The sequence below is a fragment of the Panthera tigris genome, chromosome D1, assembly GCF_018350195.1.
Source record: "Panthera tigris isolate Pti1 chromosome D1, P.tigris_Pti1_mat1.1, whole genome shotgun sequence".
Taxonomy (NCBI): Eukaryota; Metazoa; Chordata; class Mammalia; order Carnivora; family Felidae; genus Panthera; species Panthera tigris.
The window spans coordinates 25,037,434-25,058,930 of record NC_056669.1 but is presented as its reverse complement, the minus strand read 5'-3'; positions in this window follow the sequence as shown (position 1 = coordinate 25,058,930).

The following is a 21,497-nucleotide window of genomic DNA, read 5'->3' as shown; positions in this document are numbered from 1 at the left end:
ATCGCCCCCTCAGCCCTGTAACCCACTGGAGTTTTCAAATTGAGAACTGGTTTTCTTCATGTAATTTACCTCAGAAGCCACACCAGCAGCGAGAAGGCCAGGACCAGTAGTCCATGTACAGGCCACAACGCGCACATAATTGTCACTTAGAGCCATTTTTTGCTTCACTAAGCTTTTCTTCTATCTAGTATCACATCTCTTAAAATATAGAGGGAAAGAAATGCAGGTAAGAGACTAGTTCGCCAGCAACTTTGACAAACAGCGTTTGAGGGAGACTGAGTGACATTCGGAAAGTTGGTAAAAGCCACCAGAGTCAAAGCAACTTGAAAAAAAAAAATTTGTGGCTACGCTATGCTCAACCAGGCCACACCTGTTTTGAGAAACCACCAAGAGTTCTGCAGATAAACAGAGATGCCAAGTCTGACAGTCTCTAAGGCAACCAGATACCGATCATCGCCACACAAGAGAGAGGCAGAAAGAGGCAGAAAGAGGCCACACAAGAGAGAGGCAGAAAGAAGGCTTGTTCTCTCATCTACTCAATGGGGTGGCAGCAGTCAGAGACAACTCAGCCTCAGGAGCCCATCTCATATCCGGGCTCAGACCCTAAGCTCTCATGGCAGTGGACAGAACCCTGCAGTTGGGAAAATATTGAAGGATCTGGACCCCACCCCTGAAGCAGGAATCCTGTCACCTAACGTGGACTTCAACAAGGACTTTTGGGGAAAGAAGACAAGATGTACCTCTTGTCAGGCGTTCCCATCTCCTCACCTGCAAAATAAAGCAAAATGGTTATGTGGCTAGAATTCACGAGGGCGTATACTTGGTGGGAAGCCAGTGAACTTGGACACAAAGAGATGGTTTATGTAATTTGGCTCCCTAGTGGGTAGACTGGATTTTACTTAAAAAACCACCATCCAGTTTACAACCATGTCCCTGCTTTCTGAGCATTTATATCTATTAAAGATTTACCATAGCACACTTTCCCATCTTGCGACATTTCTAACTTGTGCTATTTTAAGAAGAATGGCGCAAGGGAGCATTTCATAAGAGGTCGGCAGATGCAGAATGGATCCCGGAGTTGGAATGGGTGCTTGGATGCTGCTTTTGGAATCACCACATTGCGGTTACTTACGCCTGGGTTTTCTTGATCCCCACACTTGGCGCTGTTCTGTCTTGTTCCTTGGTGCCAGTCCCACTCTTCCTTGTGTCATGTTCTGGACCTCGGTGGCACTCAAGAAATAACTGTTGAATCGGATCACTATGTTGCCTTGAGGAGATATGGCTCGAAGGCAATGAAGATAAACTGAAATCTTATGTCTCAGGAAATGGGAAACCATACTGCAAAGATGGACTAATGAATGATTTGATGAACCTTGAAAAAATAGAATCATACATGCTAACCACAAGCAATAATTAATGAAGCTTAATTATAAACAGTGACAGAAGAAATAAATTCCTGGATCCAGCTGGTCAGATAGCAGCCATCTTAACTAAAAGGCCTGAGCAGGATAAGAAGAGTTAAATAGAGATGAGTGGGGGGCAAATGTGTAGAATTAATCACGGTGATAAGTATAGCTTTATATCAACACCAAGGCGTATAATAGAGACATCAAAATGAAATTCTAAATATCACCCAGTCAGTGTTTATTTTATATTTTATTGCCAAAAACTTATGCACACAGAGACAAAACCAAAATACCACCAAGTGCTACTACCAAGAAATAAAATAGCTATTTGAGTATTCTCTCCATGTCTATCCTTTGTCTTTCTCTATAAATATCACAATATATACCATACACACACATACACCTACATTTTTGTTGTTTTTTTAAAAATTGAGCTAACATTATACATGTTATTTTGTAACTTGCTATTTCACTTGACATGAGAGCAGACCATGTTTTCATGTTATTTAAATATTCTCTATTTTCATGGCTACATATGATTTCTTTACAATTATGTATCATCCATATTATGTATTAATGGACATTTAGGTTGACTCCAAGTTTGTTTGTTTGTTTGTTTTTTTCCATCGTGTCTCTGTCTTTGTTGTGCCTCTTGTTAAGGCTTCTGTTAATACAGTCTTCTGGCAAGTTTATGCAGTTTATTTTCTTGTTGGTAGCATGTAGATGGGCCTTATATCTTCTACCGTAAGAGGAAGAGTGACCGTAGCTTAAAAATGATGTGACACACATCTTTCTAATAATTTAAGAACACTTGCTATTGAAAACTAAGAAGGAGTTAGGGGAAGTGACTCATTCATCACATCTGTCTACATTGATTAGGTCCCTAAAGTTGATCGTTAACACTGCAACAGTTTCTTAAACATAGGATTTAGAATCAGTTGAGAATAGTATTATTCCAAGATATTTTTACATCATCCAAAGTTAACTGAATATTATCACTTATGAGAAAAAGTTCTCAAAATTATGTCTTTTTAATTTTTTAAGTGACCAGAGAAAATATGGGTAAAAATACTGAAATGTAAGACAGTCTTCAGACGATGCGTTTTATTTGTACTTTCCATCTGTTTTTTGTTTTTTGTTTTGTTTTTGTTTTTTTTACCTCTGCTATCCTTCTTCAAAGGCGTCCCATAAACATCTTGCTTGTGTTCCATACCTGAGAGACTCTAATGGCTACTACCTCCAATTTTGACTTTTCCTTTTCTCCGATGACAGCTGGGATGATGTTTCAGCTGGTGAGAATATTAGCATGTGTAGCCAAGCTGCTCCCTTTGGGTTATCTGGTTTTGAGTAGAAGAAGATCAGACACTCCTCTGCAAACCCAGGTCATCTGTCTCCCACCTAGTCAATGGAGGAAAAGACTGAGGTTGGATGGCTCAGGACAACTTGTCACCACAACTAGAAACTGCTTAGCCTGGAAGCCCAACGGACTTTGGGTCACGAGTGTCATCCTGATGTGCAAGACACAGCAGCTTTCTCCACCTGACAGCTTCCCCATAGGTCTTTCACCTAAGTGCTTGGAAATACGATAATCACCATGGGGTAGGCTTATGGCTGGCCGCCATATTGTGAAAACATAAAAAGGAATCTTGTTTAGGATGGAGTCAGGCGGCCAGCAGGGGGAGCCCTACCACTCAATTGGAAACCCAGAGGGAAGGGACAGATTTTACAGGTGGATATATTACTTAACTATCTCAGCAGGAGGAAGGAAATTTTTCCTCCCCCCAGCAACAGCCCAGCTGATGAGAGTCTATCACAACTCAGCCAATGAAAAGCCACTATACTTTGAAATTCCAGATTATGCCAATGGACTTTTTGTTTGTTACAACCCTCCCAATGTCCCACTTTCTTCTAGAAAAAAGTGTCCCTCTCCTTTGTTCTCCTGGCTTGCCTATGGTTTTGCCAAAGCTTATCTGTCCCAGGTTGCAAATCTGTCCAAAAACTGTCAAAAAAAAAAAAAAAAAAAGAAAAGAAAAGAAAAGACATTTTTGCTGGTAAAAATACTGGCAGTTTGATTTTTAAGGTTAATAATATTGAGACAGAAACATAGCACAATTCTTACTTTAAAATGTTCCCATTGGTAAAAGAGGGAGTACTTGTTCTTATTTAATGAATGTTTCCTTTCCTTAGGACAGGGTTCGTGTGAAATACTCACTCTTAGCTCTGCCTTTTTTCCATTCGTGGCTGCCTGAAAAGACAGATTGCTGAGAGAGGCTGAGGTCTGACTGCATAGGTCTAAGTCCTACTTCCTCCATCTACTAGTTGTGTGATCTTGGCAAGTCTCCTAACATCTCTGTGCCTCAGTTTCCTCATTTATCCAAAGTGGACAATGATCGCACTTACCTGCCAGTATTGGTATGAGCCCTGAATCCATGAATAGATGTAGCGTGATTGGAACAGTGCCTGCCATGTGTTAGGTGCTCAATAAATGCTAGCTGTTGTTTTTATTCCTCAGTTCTGATCAATGTTTGGACACACAACTTTGTGAAGGGTTATCTGAGCAGAGCGGGTGCCGTTTCACGGCAGCTCATGTTCAGAGTGAGTTTAAGAATATTTACTGAAAGTGGTAATCCTGAACCCTGAAGGACCCCAGGGCATTAGCAAAGACTGTGGGAAATTTGTAGAGGGCACCAGAGAGTCATTGCTTTCACTGAAATGATTATTGCCTCACCAGCCTTTTTCCCATCCATCAGTGCAAAACAAATCCATAGACTAATAAGAAACATGCATGGCAATCGGGTCGAGAAAGCAGAGGAGGGCAGAAATCAGCAATAGCCCTGCCCACGCTCTTCAGCCTGTACTGTGATACCTCACGTTACTGTCCCCCTCCCCTTTCCTTCTGTGACTAAATGAGCAGGCCACAAGCATGTGAACACATGTGCACACACAATTCCCACAGACACTTAAAGGAGACCCCGTTCCTGAACCAGAGTGAGCTGTTTCCTCACATCAGAGGGGGTGATTTTCCTGGTGCCAGCATCCGGAGGGAAGTCTGAGAGGAGCTGGCTTCAGGGCAGGGACCGGAGTGTGATCTCGCCTGGAATATTGGAGCCCTCCTCATCCTCCCTCAGTTTATACTAGCACACATAAGGCAGGACAGTAGAAGAGTTGGTTAACTCCATCAAGTTAACTCAACTTCCCCCCTGGGTGTGTCCAATTGCCTTCTTATCCCACGTGTCATAGGTTAATACAACGACCAACGATTTCTCTTGGCCATTCCAAATACATTTAGGAACATATTGTACCTGGTGGTTATAGTAAACCGATTGGAAAGGGTCCCTTTGCACAGTTGGGAATTCAAATCTCCTTCCTTGGGCATTTGTCAGGAAGCTTCTCTTCTCGCCTAGATCTAGCTTCTTTTTTGGTAGCAAAATGAGACCTGTGTTTGTGAGAATTAGGTGACATCATGGGTGTGAACCATTGTGTAGATGTAAAGGGTAAAATAAATATGAAGAGTGCTTTCTGCTGAGATTTTTCATTAGGACCTATAGATGCAGAACATGAATACCATATGATCTCACTTATCTGTGGAATCTGAAAAAAAAAACACAAAACAAAACAACTGAACAAACAAACCACCACCACCACAACAGCAAAACAGACGCCTAAATACCGAGAACAAAACTAGTGGTTGCCAAAGCAATGGGGGTTGGGAGGTGAGTGACATAGTTAAAGGGGATTAAGAGGTACCAACTTCTAGTTATGAAATCAGTAAATCACAGGGATGAGAAGTACAATATGGGTAATAAAGTCGGTAATATTGTAATGACTTCATACGTTGACAGATGGTGACTTCACACTTGTGTGAAAAGATGAAGTACTCCTTTCCACAGCACTAAAAACATTACCATTCTCATTTGCCCTTTGTCAGTGGAGAATAATTCCAGTGTGGCGGCCTTTAGCACCACTGTTGTCCCTCCTGACTGATAAGTATGCTGGCAGAGTCAGCCGGTCAAGTGTCTGACTCTTGGTTTTGGCTCAGGTCATGATCTCATGGTTCTTGGGTTCAAGCCCCGCATCTGGCTCTGTGCTGACTGTGTGGAGCCTGCTTGGGATTCTCTCTCTCTCTCTCTCTCTCTCTCTCTCTCTCTCTCTCTCTGCCCCTCCCCTGCTCGTGCTCTCTCTCTCTCAAAATAAATACATAAATAAAAAAGAAAAGTGTGATGGCAAATGTCTGCAACCCCATACATTTGCTAGGAGACTCTGTTATTTGCAAGGCCACTTTACTAATCTCAGAAACCTCCCAAGTGTTCTCAAGTTTCCAACTGCAGATGAAAAGAGGTGCTATATTTTCTCTCTTCTTATACTTTGGACTGCTTAAAGTAATATGGCATTATTTTGGTCCCACCCCCTTCTGTGTCTTTCTTCTAAATAAAGACCTCAAGATTGCATCAGGTGTTAATCTTCATTATCCTCTGGAGGGGCAGGCGGACCCTAAGATTTAAAAAAACGAGGCATGGATGTCTCAGCCGTTAGCATAGAGACTTATCCAAGATCACCAAGTGAGTAAGAGGCAGAACACGGAACTCGTAGCGATCTGGTCTAGTCCTAAAGATTCCCCGGGAGAAGCATCACTGCATAAACACTGCCATGGCCAACATTTGCAAAAGCAGGTGTTTTATCAAGTCTACTGTACCACGAGACCCACCCATGCCTATCTGTCCCTATCTGCTTTTATTATGCTTTGGGGCTGTAGCATGATAAGACCTCCCATATGGTACTTGTATTAACATTAAATAATGGCCATTGTGTTGTGTATACTATCACCATAGAAATATTTACTTAGTTGAACACAGACACCGGTCGAGCATAGGGATTGAAAACAAGCTAATCATAAAAACCATTCGTGCTCGCATCTATTTATAAAATCTGTTTCGCGTGTGCCAGTGAAGTATAGGCTGTGTTCTAAACAAACACACGCAAACCTTCGGCACATCCAGAGACATGAAAGGCGCCTCGCTGCCCCCACCCCACTTCAGAAAGCCAGGCTGCAGGGTGTGGCCCGTGTGTGAAATATCAGGCATGCTTTCTGGGGCTCAGCTAGGCTCCTTTGAGGCTGGAGCTGCTGACCCTGGCTTTCAGGGCTCCTTTCTTTTCTCTCTTCTCTGGGTGGGGGGGGAGGAGGGCCTCGGGCCTCTGGTTCCCAAAGTTGGGCGTGCTCAAAAGAAGCTGGGGTGTGTGTAGTAATGGAAGTTTTTGTCTAGGGCCACACCAGAGATCCTCTTTGAGTTGCTGAGGAGAAGGGGTGGAGGAAGTGGATTTTTAGGAAACACTTAGGTGGCTCTGGTTTTGAGGGTTCACACTCTCGGCCCGAGAAATGGCCCTCCGGACCAGGTTCTCCCAGAACTCCCTGCCCTCCGGCCCCACCTCGCCCACGGCAGGTGCCATGGGGCTAGGGTTGGCGCTACTGAGCACTGGCTTTCTGGAATTGTGTTTCAATTGATAACTGGTGATTTCCATAAATGCCGATTTCTTAAGTTGTGTATGGCACCGTGCATGGGTGAGAAGCTGGATTTCGGAGTTCAGCGTTGGAATCTGTCTCTGCAACTCACTAATCATATGGCCTCGTGCAAACCATGCAACCCGTCCAGGCCCCACGGTCTTTTTTTAATCCATAAAATGGGGATAATAATAGCGTCTACCTCACCGAGCTGACGTGAGAACAATGGCTACCGGGTGGAAAGTGTAGTGCCTGGCACACAGTCCGTGCTATTGGCATTTCTGTTTCAGAAATAAATTAAGTTGCATTGGGCTGTCCTTTGGGATCAAAATGTTTGGGAAGATGCCACCTCTGAGGGAATACGGTGTTGTGCAAAGCACAGAGAGGACCTGTGTTGACAACTGGCTCTGCTACCAAAGGACTGAGCGACCTCGGACCAGTCTTTCTCCTTCTCTGGAAGAATCCGTAAGATGTTATCTGTGAAATGAGAGCAGTGATTTGCAAACATGATGAGCAGGGGATTCTTTCTGAATAGCAACAAAATAATAAAATACCTGCTGGTGTTTGTACATACAGTCTTCACTGACATACAATGACAAAGGTTTCTATATGTTTTTTTAAGGCGGAAATGAATCTCAGCCCTATTTACATGTGTTTGGGAAGCAGTCCTGCTTGTTTTGTATGAGAGATATTATGGCCTTGTTCCAGGGACTCGGTCAAAGTGGCACCCACTCAACTAAACTCTGTCCAAGTATCACCAACCCACAAGGCCTTGGTGCAAATGGCACCCACTCACGTGGCCTTTGGGTTGCCCGACTCGCTTCCCACGGCACCCTCTTGCACCCTCTCAGGCAATAGACAGTGTTTGGCAAGTCATATAATGATGCTGCGGCCCCAGCAGTTATAGGCTCTCAGAGTCGGCGCCCCTGGTCCAGATGGCTGTGTGTGTATGTTTTGTTTGTGTGTTCGTGCCTTTGTTTTATAGATTCCACTTGGTAATAAGATGGATCCGGAAGCTGCTGTGGATAGATAGGGGTTGGGGCCAATTTAAGGGTTCCTCTTTCTCTCCCCCAACTCCTGATTTTCAGCCGGGCCGGACCTGCAAGGCAGCTCTGTTTACTCAGCTAATGGTTGCTGAGTACCTACTGTCGCAGGACTGTTCTAGATGCTCGGGGTATGTCAGGGCTCATGCCTTGCTGCTGAGGTCACAGTTCAGAGGTCACTTGTCTCTCCATGATGACCCTTAGTCTCTTGGACTAGGATTCCCGGGAAGACCCAGGATAAAAAAAAGGGAAGCTTGCTTTCAGCCACCTGTTCTTCTCCTTTACCTCCTCTCACCCTTTTCCGCTTGCTTCTTTCTCTGCCCCCACACGTTTTCACAAAACCAGCAGCTGAGTTTGTGACTGTGGACAAATGCCTGTCTCTTTCCAGAGCTTAGTTTCCTCATTTATAAGAAGAGGGGCTGGGACTCTAGAGCTCCAGGCCCCTTCCAGCTCTGTAATTGAGTCTAATTAACTCAGCAGAAATAACACCACCCCATTTAGCTCGACTGTCTCCTCATCCTCCCCCCCCTCCACATATGCAAATAAACATGCGGTGGTGTCTTAGAAACAAGCCAAGCAATGTTAGCATAACTTTGAAGCTATGTTGGTTAGCAGGGTTCTGTACCACTTCTCTCTCTAGATGTCAATCTTTCAACAGGCATTCAAGAACCTTTCTCCCCTTAGGCCTGGCCAGGGATCCATGGAGAGCGATAGCCAGGGAGGCCAAAAGAATGGCATCAGGAGCTTCTGGGACACTTGGGCGTTAGATGAAAAACAAACAAACAAACACAATGTTCCCCAACCCGCAGCCGCCATCGCACTGTCCTTTATTACTTTTGCTCGCTTGGCACTCATACGCGGTGGGACCTGTGTTCCTAGCACATGCTGGATGCTCAAGGAATATTTGTTGAGTGAGTGAGCAGACTCTGGTCTAGTCCTTTTTTGTTCACTTGGTTCTACCCACCCTTTACCAGCTGGCTCTTCTTTGGGAAGGAATACACCCCGCGTTGGGTAGAGTACTCTGTGGAAACACATTGAGAGTAGGCTACGATTGACTTTAGTCAACCATGTCTCCATGCCAGATTGTTCCATGTCCTGCTTCCTGTTTGCTCGGTGTTCTTACACTCACTCCTTTTCAGCATCTGACAAAGCAGCTAAGGCCTGTCTGTTGTAGAGGGTCTTCTAAGAGAAGGAAAACTTCAGCAAGGACTTTGTGGGAAGTCAGCAGGAGGAGAAAGTTCAGATCGCTGGTAATACGCCTCACACACCCTGCTACGGCAAGTGGGGGGGCTGTGAGGGAGCGCAGGCCAAGCCTCCCACACTTGACTTTCACCTGCTAGCAGGATCAGCACCTGCGTGCCATCTGCCTACCCTATACCTGGCCCTTCCAAGGGTACCTTTCTGAAATGATCCTGCCTGGGAGAGGAATCTGATATATACACCCATGGAGCAGGCTTTAGTGAATGCAAAGTAGTTACATTAAGGATTGGGGTTCTGTTTATTGACAGGGTCATGGCCTCTCCTGGTTATGACCCCCGAGGGACCCCGGCATGGAAACTGGATTTGTAACGTAACACTAACAATAACACACTAGAGACAGCCGTGACAGGGCCCGCTTCTCCTACATGCTGCAGCTGGCTCCCCAGGATGAAGACAGAGCAGGGAGTAGACGGGTCTGGCAAGGGAGCAGGAGACAAAGGGGCAGGCGTGGAGTCGATGGAAGTGCCTGGAGGTCCCCAGCCAGGAGTTGGGGGTTTCTGTGAGCCCTGCAGTTGGAGAGGAAGCCCCCTGCTCCTGGTACCTGGATCACTCCGGCCTCTCTGGATGGTGCTGTGGACTCTGGATGCTCCCTCCCCCTCAGCCAGCTCCCAGCCTCGACAGGGGGACCCTCTCCGCAGATCTCCCTCTCAGCAAGCAAACCTGCTCTCAATCCACCACACCTCCCCTCCCCATCCTTTGCGAACATTTATTTATTTATTTTTTCTCTTGGGGGCTGGGGAGGTAATAAGGCAGGATTTGGAGAGGAAGAAGGGGAATCTGAAGTCCCAGGGGTTTTTCAATCCACAGGCAGCTGGGCAAAACTGGAATAGGACGTTCCCTGTCTGACCACCCTTGCCTCTTGGGGGCAGGGTTTGGGGTCTGTGAACCATCGGGTGGGGCGAAAGGGTGTTCCTGAAATCACGTCACACTGGGAACCCTCTTCTCTAGTGTTTCATCACTGGCTTCCTTTCTGGTCTGCGTGAAGTGAGAAATCCTTGTGACCTATGGGGCCGGACACAGGAGAATTTCCTGGTTGGCCAACGAGGGGAGGATTTAGAAGAAGAGCCATCATCTCTGCTATTTTCTCCCATCACATCTGTACTTCACCCCTGGCCCATCCAACAGGCAAGAAGCACCCGTGAGTGGAGATTCTAGAACAATCTGGCATTCATTCCGTGGTGGTTTCCAGAGGAAATAGCTAAGAACCTTTTTCTCCCTCGTGCACTCTGGGAGTGTCGATTTCCTTGAACTGAAGTGTCATGAACAAGAACAGTGTCGGCAGCCCCTCAGTGGTCTCCACGGGGGCCCTCCCTTCCTGAAATCCTCCAGGCTCCCCGCACCCCCACCCCGTTCCCCGGGGCTGACACTTCATTTACCTCATGGTGTTGTCTGCTTAGGGGAGATGCCAACTAGCTCAATGGTGTGTTTGAAATATTTAAAAAATCCCAGAGAGGGTTGGCCCTGAAATTGCCTATATGCAATCGTATTCACATCGCGAGGTTATGACGGTTGCCCAATCAATCGTTTGTCACTGGAAGCTGGGCACACCCAGGTTTCACAGGCAAAGTGAGGGACCTTCATGTATAATGAATTTTCCATCTCATCGGTTTTCTGTACTCAATTATCAGAATTTAAGCTGAATAATGTTTCTCCTGGCCTTTTGGTTACTATGTGGAGATTTGGACCAGCGTGCTTCATTTTATGTCTTTGGTTGGCTAAATTTCTAGATAGTGAGAAGGAGGTTGATAACTAAATGTGGCTTTTTTTTTTTTGCAGCTTCCAAATAGATCTCTTAGTATGCACACAAACTCACATCCACCTCAGAATTCAATTCCCGCCTCAGTTGTGAACGCCTCCTAGACTGCTGAAGCTTGCGGATGTGTTTTCTATGTGTATGGGACCCATATAAAATACTGTCTCAGATCCGACTTTGTACTCTTGTGTCTTATCGTTGGTCATTAGTTAATGGCTGTTTCTTATTTCCCTCGAATAATGGTATGGCCCCGAGGGCAGAGGCTTTAGGAACGCTGGCCCGATTCTCAGCAGGTTGGGACCTTCCTGCTTCTCATCACACGTGCGGTGGCCACACGACAATGTCATCACGGCTTGAAATTCAGGGTTAGTTCAGAGCTGTAGTCAGGGATTCTCACAAAGGCAGCCAAAGCAGAGAGTTCCAGACTACTCGCCAGTAACTTGGATATTATTTTGCTAATTTTTGCACGAAACCTGCATGACTATCATTTCCTATTTGGATCCGTTTTTGTCTTCTCTCTCTCTGTCTTTCTCGGTCCCCTTCCCCAGTCTCCCCCCACCCCCCCACTCCCTTTTACAAAAGCAGAGACAAAAGTTACCGGAAGTCTCAATTGTCAGACTTCAAAGTCTTTGCTAAACATTTGACATTTGACAGTGTGTCCCCCTCCCTTCCTCCTCACCCCCACCTCGCTTGCATGGGCACAAGCCTCAGAGAGATAACCATATCAGGCAGAATAAATGGAACTTGTTTCCTTCTAAATTTGCTTCCTCCCCCACAGCATGGCTCTATGCCCTGGGCTTGTCAGTGTACTTCACCCCAGACTGCTCTCTATTGACTTTTAGGTAGAGACAGTGGGATGGAAATGGTCAAAGAACCTACACTCACCAGACAGAAATCACGGACCTTTTGCATCAGAAGGATCCTAACAGAAAGTCCTGTCTAACATATCCATTTTACGGATGAGGAAACCAAGGCCCGGAGGAGCTCAATGGACTGTCTGAAATCAGAAGTAGATAACCAACAGGACAGGCACCAGAAGCCAGAAGTCTCTCGATACCCAGTGTGGTGTGCTTTCTGCCTCCACACAAAGACCGAGAAACTACAAATTTCAGCAAAAACACTGAAAGCACAGATAGCAGCCTTCTCCAGTATCCAAGTAGACAAGAAGGTGCCGGGAGTTCATCAGAGTGACACAGGGAAGTCCCGTCCTCTGGCGACCTACCCCGGGGAGGACACCCAGAGAAGCTGCTTCTTACGTGCCTTGGGGTCTGCGTGAGGGGGAGGTGTGGGGTTCTCTGTGGAGTGTGGTGTGCATGCCAGGTCCTCCCTTGTGCTGTGTGTGGTGTCACCCCGGACGTGACTGCTGCAACCTGCTCCCAGCCCACTGTGCATTGGTCATGTTTCGTGCTAAGGCACTGTGGCGTTCACGGCCAGGAAAGAGAAGCTGGGATGCTGAGGAGGGACAGGACCCAGCTCCCTACTGGCAAAGTCCAGGCTATTGCCTCAGATACCCTTCAGAGGGACAGAAATCCCACTACTGAAGTTTTTTTTTTTTTTTTTCTACTTGAGACCTCTAGGGGGTTTTAGGATGACATCCATAGAAAATAAAAATGACTCTAAGAATGGTGCCCTCTAAAAGAGAAAAATAGAAAATAAAAATGGTTAACCCCTTACCAGGAACTGGAAAACTGGAGAGGGGCAAACGTTGGTAGGAGGAAGTAGAAAGAACCCCCCAAATCTTGGCTGTCTCCATCCTCCTCCTTCTAGCACATGCTTGTGATCTCACAAACACACACACACACACACACACACACACACACACAGGTTTCCTCTCGTGCGGTCCGGAAGACGGACAGAGGTTGGCAAGCCCTCATTCATCTGCCACCAACTGACTGGAGAGAAACCTCTCATCCAGAACTGCCTGTCCCCTGTCCCCTGTGTGGGGGCATCGACAGCATTCGCTCAGCGGGGATGTCCGTAGCTCCCAGCCAATCTTCTGCTTTCGTAGGGTCTGGCGAACCTGGCCTGCCACGGTGCTCCTGGGCACCTGTAGCGCTCTCATGTGAACTAGTTTTGTGCTTTCTTTGGTGTATTCTTGTCCCACGCTCCCAGCCTCCAGGGACCCTCTGGGGCAGAAGTAGCTTCCACTTGCAACCACTCCGCCTGTGTGCTTCTCAGTCGGTGAGGGCAATTTTTCAGAAACCTATTTTTAGAAATAGTCACCTCAGAATAAACACAGCACACCAGATGCTGGTGTTTTTCTGGGGCAACCGAGCTGAGGATCATTTGTTTAAAGAGAAAGGTGAAACAGCCAAACTTGCTGAGGCGATGGCTCGCAGATTGCTGGGTTTTACTCCCTCTAGTGGCAAGAGTTTAGAAGACATGACTCCCCCTTGACCCAGACTGGGAGGACTTCCTTGAGGGCAGAATTTTGGGGCAAACTTGATTTTACCTCCAGGCTGCTAAGTTTGAAGAGTGAGGATAGAGTGCACCCTAATTTTATGGGTATAGAATGTGTTGAGAAAATCAGGGCAATTTCTTGGAAATTGTCCTTATTTCCTTATTTCTGGAAGGATTGATCACTAAATCAAACTATATGTTGAAAATGAGGTTATTGAAAATGAGTAAAACTGCTGGGAACTTTTATTTAAACAAAATTTATTCCTTGGGGCACCTGGGTGGCTCAGGCGGTTAAGCGTCCGACTTCGGCTCAGGTCATGATCTCACGGTTGGTTCGTGGGTTTGAGCCCCATGTTGGGCTCTGTGCTGACAGTTCAGAGTCTGGAGCCTGCTTCAGATTCTGTGTCTCCCTTGCTCTCTGTCCCTCCCTCGATCATACTCTCTCTCTCTCTCTCTCTCAAAAATAAAGAAACGTTAAAAAAATTTTAAACAAAATCTATTCCTTAAACAGAACATGGATATAACAGAGGGAACTGATAATCTAAATTCCACACTAAACACCTTTTTTTCTGAGTAAAGTTCAGTTGGTCTGCTAGGTCCATAAAGGACAGCATAAAAAAAGAACAAGTTGGGGGGCAGGGGGAACAGGGAATATATCAGTCAAACACTGTTAAGAAAACATAACAAAGCAATAACAAAAAAGCTTTGGGGGGCCAGAACAAAGACTCGGGGGGCCAGAGACAAATTCCCTAAAGCCACCAAGGTTTTCCCTTTGGGGAAGTTTTAATAATATTTCTTCCAACCATTTTTTTCCCTTAATAAATTGGATACAGCCTGCGAAGAGACAACAGAAGAGAAGTAAAGGATTCTCAGTTCTAAGATTCTACAGCACAGTGCTGTAAGAGGCTTCTGGCTGGGAGAAAGCCATAAGTGAAAAGGTCTCCACTGGCCTGAAGAGCTTGGTCCTCAGATCAGAGATGCATATCAGTGTGGAAAGAGCTGGTGGACAATTATGTAGTTACATTATACATGACTGGGTTTCTCTTGCAACTTGGCTGCGGCTCACTAGCGTCTGGGTGACAAAGTAAAACCAAAATGACTGTGGCTGACAGAAGGGAGAACATGTGCAGTAACTGATCAGTCAAACAGTAATTGATCAGTCAAATCATGCTCCTATCTAAGCCCGTTTTGAGTCGCTTTTTGTAAGTGATGGAGCTACATTCATTCATGCAACAGAAAGCATTCCATTCACAAATAGTTCAGCTGAGTTGACAATTGATTCATGATGAGGTTTTAGCTGAAGGGTGGACCGATGTTCCAGAAGAACAGCCTCTCCTTCGACTGTCCTCTCTCTATTCACAGTCGCCATCTTTGTATATTTTTACTCATAACTTATGTAACTTCTAGCAACTACTGCTAGGGAGACCAGCAAGTCCATCTCCCTATGGCCCATGAGTTCCAAGTGGCATATTTGTCCTCTGAAACGGATAGTCACAAAGAGCATGTTGGTGCTGATTCTCCTGCATGCACTTCTGAGTTTCCCTTTGTTGCCACAGGAAGGAAGAGATATACCCCATCTGACCCTGGGAGCAAAATCATCCCCAGTTGAGAACCACTGACCTAAGAAGAGATGTTCAGATTGGGAGATTTCATTTTTCCCTTTTTGTCAGTCACTATTTTTTCCCATTTATATTTTTCAAAAACTAGTTACAGAAGACTTAAACTATGGAGTAGATTTTAAGGATTAGTGGTGAACAAGAATCAAATTCCTGTCCTCAAAGAACGTATAGTCCAATGACTGTATGGGAAGGATACAGATAGTAAACACAAAACAAATATACCAGAGAGTTTCTCATAGCAATAAAAATCATGAAGAAAATAAAACAAGGTAGTGAGCAAGAGAGAGACTAGACAAGGAGAGCCCTGAATACCAGATCTTGTGTTTAGCGCCATCTTGAATCTCAGCAGATGGGAGAAATTGCCATGGTGGTGGTGGCATGAGGGGATGTTGAAAAGGAGAATGACACCACCCAGACCCTGTTGTTGAAGTCTCCTCTGACAGTGGTCTGTATGTCAGATATTTGGAAAAGAGAAAAACCATAGAAACCAATAAATTGGTTAGTGAGTTGTTGTCATTACCAAGAAAAAAGGTAACAGAAGCCTGAGCTAGGTGGTGGCAGTGAGAATGGAAAAGAGGGACTGCAAATGAGGAATTTAGTGCAGAATTTCTTTGATTTGGGGTTCAACAGATGATTAAAAAATAAAACCTGTATGATTTCTCCATATAACGATCTCAAAACAAATTAAACATTCCTGTCAACTTGACTTTATGAAAACAGGATTGCTTTAATACAGGGAAAGCTAGAGGGGACACAGTCTCAGGATGAAGGGCAATCTTCTAGGTTGATACATTTTAATTCTGTTTGTAACTACCTGGACAATTTCATTTTTCTCATTGTGTCACAGACCTGTAACCACTCTGCAGGTCTAACATGGTCCTAAGACAACATTTTGTAAACTGTGGGTTTCAGGCTTACCTGAACATGTGATGGGCTTTGAGGCTGAAGAAAAACGTGGCATAGAAGATGCCCCAAGCTTTTGTGCTTGTATTTGAGGGAATCATGAACAAAATTCAGGAACAAGAGGAGGTAAGTTTGAATCAGGAGCAATAAGTCTGGATGGAAAGCTGATACGTTTAAAATGTTGGAGGTGCATCCTTAATAAAAGGTTTGGTGAATAGTTGTAGACATAGTATTGAGGTAAAGGTTAAGAGTTAGGACTCCCAAATACAGAGTTTTGTAATGATTCACATGAAGATAACTGAAGTCATTGGGGTGGGCACAATCTCTAAGGGAGAAAGGAAGAAGGAGAGGGGACTAAGCTCAGAATGTTGGAGAGAAACATTAGGCAGAAATTAGCCAGAACTCAAACAATGGTGGAACCCAAAGAGTTAAGAGCATTAGTAAAGTAGAGCAGTCAGGTGCCAAAGAGAGAGCTGGTCGTAAGAAAATTGAGGCCAAAACTGTAGACATCATCTTTTTAAATATAAAAGGAAGGGCTGAGGATGTTTTCTATGTTAGTAAGATAAAGGGAAGGTATGTTTTTAGGATGGTGAACCTCTGGACATATTTATAGGGAAGGGAAAATTCACCATGCATGAGGAAAAAGTAATAAAATGGCAATAAAATGCCAAGAGAACCTTGTTGGACATGTGGATAAATACATTTTGAAGGTAAAAGGGATCACTCTATTCCTTAGAGAAGGGAGTATTTCATGGATGAAGATGTTGAGATATCAGAACAACAATAAGAGTACGGTCACTAGGGACAAGAAAAGATGGGAAGGAAGTCTTTATAGATAACTTCAGCCATCTGCTATAAGAGTTGAGGAAGGACTAGGGTTTCAAAGAATGAAAACATTTTGTTACAGCTCTGCGGAAATTTGGGAAGGAATTAACAAGTTAAGCTGAAAAAGCATCACCAAGAAGGACTGAGCGGTCGACTGGCCTTAAATAGCTTGTGTTTATCATGGACCCAAACAGCAACCTGTTAAACATTTCTTGAGCTATGCTTGGCTGTTGAGGAGTTGGAAAAGAGAAAGCAGAAGCCAGAAATTGACAGTAGAAGCAAGGAGAAAGGTCAAGAATTTGAGATGTCCCGAGTTTTAGGGAGAGAAACAACGACAGGGCCACATCTGGCCAGCAGTGGGAAATCAGGGATACCTTGAGGGACAACAGGTCACAATGATGGAAAGAGTATATTCAAAGGATTTCAATAAGGGGCCTTGTTGTGGCTTTAGTGTAGTCAGAAAGGAGGAGGTCTAAGATTAAAATTAATTTCATAAGTATGTCTTGCTCTTCAACTGTGTGCCTAATCTTTATGGTTAATAAGACATGTGAGGTCCCTGCCTTCACAGATTTACATTCTTTTTTTTAATGTTTATTTATTTTTGAGAGAGAGAATGTGGCAGGGGAGGGATGGAGAGAGAGAGGGACAGAGGATTTGAAGCAGGCTCCATGCTATAGGCTGCAAGCCTGATGCAGTGCTCAAACTCATGGAACTGTGAGATCATGACCTGAGCTGAAGTTGAACGCTAAACCGACTTAGCCACCGAGGCGTCCCATGGATTTATATTCTAGTAGGAGAGGAGAAGGCAGGACAAGACAGAAAATAAACACAAAAATGGGGAAAACGTCAGGTGGTAATGACAATTTTTAAATAGAGTCCTGTGATTGTAAGTGGCTGTGGTTGCCATACACTGGGTGGGACAGGAAGTTGTCTGAGGAAAGACATTTAAGCCAAGATGGAGGTAGCCACGTGATAAGAGTTCATGAGACATGCTTATGTTTATGGAGTGGGGAACACAAGGAAGAGATGCATCAAGGATAACTCCTAAATGTTTGAATTAAACAAGAGATGGCTCCTTTTACAACAGAGGAGTAGGGGTTTTGTTTTAAATACTTATTTTTAAAAGAAAGAGAGAGTGTAGAAGAGAGAGAGAGAAAATCCCAAGCAGTCTCCCTGCTGTCAGTGCAGACGCTGAGGAGGGACTCAACCTTAAGAACCATGAGGTCATGACCTGAGCCAAAATCAAGAGTCAGACACTTAGCAGACTGAGCCATCCAGGTGCCCCTACAGAGAAATAGGTTTTGAAGAGGGTAAGGATTGGTAGAACATCAAGAATTCTCTTTGCCACATGAAGCTTAGGATATCAAATGCACTGTCCTGAAAGTGGAAATGTTCTAAGTGTGAAGAGATCATGAGTAAAGGCCAATACGGGTTCTGAAGGTCAAAGGATATTCAGAGTAAAAACCTCAGGTTGCAAATAGCATCCTTGCTCAATAGCCTTGAGGTTGTTACAGATGAGAGCAGAATATCAGTTGAAAAAAAAAAAAAAGAACATGAAGAAGAGACTGAAGATTCCAGGAATAAGGGCAAGTTTTTTTGACGACATCCTAAAAGCTAGTGGATAGTGAAGAAAAGGATCTAGAAATAATGATAAATAGATTGGATAAATAGATAGATGATAGATAGATAGATAGATAGATAGATAGATGTGTGTGTATATACATGTATGTATGTATGTATGTATATTTATACGTAAAGCAGTTGAAAATCATAGTTTATAGAGACTAAATAATTCTACTTGATAATAATTACAATAATATTTTAGCAATTGGACAAAGATGCTCATTAACATAGAATGTATAAGAGAATAACTAGAATGTAAGCAGTGAGCAAACCTGTAATATATGACAATATTTTTGTCTCATTAAATATAGCAATCTACTGAGGCACGATATTGAGATACAACCAGGGTATGTTAGTAGTGGTAGCAACGAGGGATCTAAGAAGATTCAACGTTGAGATTGCAATTCTTACAAGTTCACCTTAAGATTTCCTCTTTTCTGCATCTACGTGTGTGTGTGTGTGTGTGTGTGTGTGTGTGTGTGTTGTCAGCACAGTTTTGGGCTACCATTTCTCTAAGCAAACATGTGATTCTAATGAAATTTGCTGAATTTCAAGCAGCCACACGTGTAGGAAAGCTGCCCAAGTTGGATATTTGTGGAATGCTGATTTTCCATACATATCAACATTTGGTAATTATCATCAGAACTATTCATACAAATTTAAAAGTGGAAATAAAATTAAGAGAGATTCAACAGGAACCTCAGATGACCTGTTGGGTAACCCTTAGAGGTTATCAGTCCTTTCAATGAATGCATAGCCATCAAACTCTGTGTGACTAGTCAGTCTTCTTAACGCACTTCCCTGGTAATATTCTTAATAGAAACATCTGCCGCTTCTTCTTTAAAATCCCCCACACAGGGGTTTTAAACTAGTGAACCATAAGCAAATTATAAGGATGCTGCAAAATTGATACCAATCTGTATATGTATCGTTTTGCATTTTTTTAAGTTTCTTAAGACCTGTTTCTTCATATTTTTAAAAATTTCTTTCAAAGGCTTAGCATATAGGTTTTAACAAACTATGTTGGTTATTGATTGCTGTGTGACAAGTCACCCCAAAACCCAGCTGTGAAAACAAACACTTATTTTCTGTGCATCAGGAATCTGGAAGTGTGTGTGTGTGTGTGTGTGGCCACATGGTTACGACACAGGGTCTTTAATAAGACTGGAACCCAATTTTGGCAGGGGCTGCAGGCATCTCAAGGCTCAACTTAGGGGGGACCCATTTCCAAAATTGCACACATGGCTGTCAGCAGCCCTCAGTTCCCTGAGGGGTTGTGGGGCTCTCACAGAGCTGACTTACAGCATGGTGGTTAGCTTCTCCCAAGGGTAAGTGGTCCAAGAGAGATGGGAGACAGAACCTAAGATACAAACCACAGTTTATTTGTAACCTAATCTTGGAAGTGACATCCCATCACTGCTACAGTATTCTGTTCATTAAAGACAAATCAATGATTCCACCTAACAGTGAAGGGAAAGAGAATATACAAGAATTTGAATACTAAAAAGTGACCATTGGGGACCATCTTATAGATTGCCAATCATGCCCAGTGAGTCATATTAGCCTTCTGTTTCAGATGGGAAGACTAATATTCTGTAAGAATTTTAATTTGTCTAAATCCCTGCCTCTCACAAAAGGAGCAAACATGAATGTAAAGTTTGCAAAACACATCTGATAAAGTAGTGTTATCTAAAGTACATAAAAACCTTTAAACCTCAACAATAAGAAAACAAACAGCACAATTAAAAAATAAGCCCAAAACTTTAACCAAAAAAGATATACATATGAAAACATATGAAGAGATGCTCAACATCGATGTCATTAAGGAAATGCAAATTAAAACAACAAGGAGATATCTGTAGATATCTATACTCCTGTTAGAAAGGCCAAACTCCAGAACACCAAAAATACCAAATGTGGATGAAATTGTGGAACAACAGGAATTCTCATTCATTGCAGGTGGCAATGCAAATTGGCACAAGCACTTTGGAAGACTTGTCAGTTTTTTTTACAAAACAAAATGCTCTTACTATGTGATCTAGCAATCATGTTCCTTGGTATTTCCCCAAAGGAGTTGAAAATGTATGTCCATGCAAAAACATGCCCATGGGCATCCACGGTGGCTTTATTCACAATTTCCAAAACTTAAAAGCAACTAAGGTATCTTAGTAGATGAATGGATAAATTGGTATATCCAGGCAATGGGACATTATTCAGCATTAGAAAGAAATGAATTATCAAACCATGAAAACACATGGAAGAACTTAAATGTATACTAAGTGATATAGGTCCACCTCAAAAGACTACATTGGAGATGATTCCAACTTTATGACATTTTAGAGGAGGCAACACTTTGGGAACAATATAAAGATCAGTGGTTGCTAGGAGCTGGAGGGGAGGAAGGGATGAATGGATGGACCATAGAGAATTTTTAGGGCAGTGAAACTATTCTTTACGATACTACAATGTTGGGTACATGTCATTATACATGTGTCCAAACCCATAGAATGTACAACACTGAAAGTGATCCCTGATGTAAATTATGGACTTCGGATGATAATGATGTGCCAATTCTAACAAATGTACCACTCTCATCGGGGATATTGATCATAAGGAAGGCTATGCATGTGTAGGGGCAGCGAGTAAATGGGAAATTTCTGTACCTTCTCTTTAATTTCTCTGTGAAGCTAACACTGCTCTAAAAAATAAAATAAATAAATAAATAAAGCCTTAAAGAAAGATACCCAAAGGAAAAAAAAAGAACATAAATGCAGAGTAGACTGATTCCAAATATTCACATATTTCCCAGCACATCAAGCTGCAATATAATAGTATTATACTGATAATCAATGCAAAATTGGATTTAAACAGTTAAAATAAATCAATATTATGATGAAAATGGCTTCTCTATTTAACCAAAAACAGTTGCCAAAGATGCACTCTATGACATATACTTTTATGACTACTGTCAACCAAAAGTGGTAAAACAAAGTCTCTACCATAGAAGAGTTTATAATTCAATGGAAAAAAAAAAAACAAACCAATAACCACATAATAATGATACAGAACACAGAACTATAGAACCCAGAAAAGAGAGTCAATAATTGCCTTAAATTGCACATGGATATGACATTTGAGATGGGGGAAGTCACCCCATCTTAATAGATA